Below are 1334 nucleotides of genomic sequence, written 5' to 3'. Positions count from 1 at the left end.
TGCTGGACCAGTCACCAGTGAAGGTGTGGGAGAACAGCAGTAAAGTGGTTGAGTCATAGAGAAACAGTAAAATGAGCAAAGTGGGGGTCAGAGTGGTGGCAGAGCTGCTGTCAGAGCAGAGCAGCTGCAGGAGGCTTTAGTGGAAGGAGCCAGACGCTGATTCTGACCAGTGAATAATGAGATGATGCCACGATCAAACTCACAGAATAAATCCAAAACATCTAAAGAGCACCAGATCAAAACCAGAAGCAGAGATCCCATGAAAGAGTGTGAGGTGAGGGAGAGAGCAGCTGCAGTGTTGAGGCAGCTCCTGAACACAGAACCACAAACACTAACCTTCATCCTGACCACAGCAAGCAGCAGCTTGGCTTCAGCTTCCACATGCAAATGAGTGGAAGTGCACATGGAACACAGATGATCTGCACTTATTCATTTGTTCTTCTGAAGGACACATTAAGCTGTGGCAGCTACACAGAATGCTGACTAAACTGCATATTGGAAATGGCACTTTTGTTTTTGCATTTGTATTTTTCATCATGATTATGACTTTTGTGTGGCTGAACAGGCTAGAAAAAACCTTTCTATTTATATATTTTTTAAATTTTATTTGTATATATATATATATATATATATATATATATATATGTATATATATATATATATATATATATATATGTAATGTCTAGTTGTTCTGGTCAGTATAATGGTTGGTATAATAACACACCTCTGCTTTCAGTTGACTAGCTGCTGCTTTACAGTAAGCTGGTCCTTTACTTTTTGCATTGCATCGAACCATCAAACCATCACCTGGTTTGAACAGACTTTATTGACACCGTCTACCTGGACAGGTAGATGGTGTCCTCACTTTCTTTCTACCTCTGGCTTTAAGTTCACCAGTGTTTAAGAACGAGGCAGATTCATCACATGATGTTCATTAGCACCTTCAGCTTGTGTGTGTGTGTGTGTGTGTGTGTGTGTGTGTGTGTGTGTGTGTGTGTGTGTGTGTGTGTGTGGTCTAGGTATTGCTAATGTTGTGGGGACATAAATCTGTTTACACAGTCATGTTGTGGGGACTCGCCTCCCTTATGGGGACAAAAAGCAAGTCCCCATAAGTGAAAATCATTCATTTTAGGGTGAAGACTTGATTTAAAGCTAAGATAACTTTAGGGTTAGGGTTAGGGTTAGGCAGGTAGGGTTGGGGTTAAGGTTAGGATAAATCTCCAGGAAATGAATGTAAGTCAATGTAATGTCCTCTGAAGTGATGGAAACACAACTGTGTGTGTGTGTGTGTGTGTGTGTAACCATCTGTTTTCACTGTATTTGTACATGCATGT

The 1334-nt window shown here is 40.9% G+C and overlaps 1 protein-coding gene across 1 annotated transcript in view; it reads left to right on the top strand.

The window, feature by feature from the left end:
- Positions 1-582, top strand: part of LOC115376713 (coxsackievirus and adenovirus receptor homolog) — a 4313-nt gene extending 3731 nt beyond the window's left edge. Inside the window, exon 3 of the mRNA XM_030076477.1 lies at positions 1-582. This exon is cut by the window's left edge and continues 487 nt beyond it. The gene's annotated coding sequence lies outside the window, so the exon portion shown is untranslated.
- Positions 583-1334: the final 752 nt, after the last annotated feature.

This window comes from Myripristis murdjan, chromosome 18, assembly GCF_902150065.1.
Source record: "Myripristis murdjan chromosome 18, fMyrMur1.1, whole genome shotgun sequence".
Lineage (NCBI taxonomy): Eukaryota > Metazoa > Chordata > Actinopteri > Holocentriformes > Holocentridae > Myripristis > Myripristis murdjan.
The sequence above is the reverse complement of the archived record's forward strand: the minus strand, read 5'-3'. Positions and strand labels throughout refer to the sequence as shown.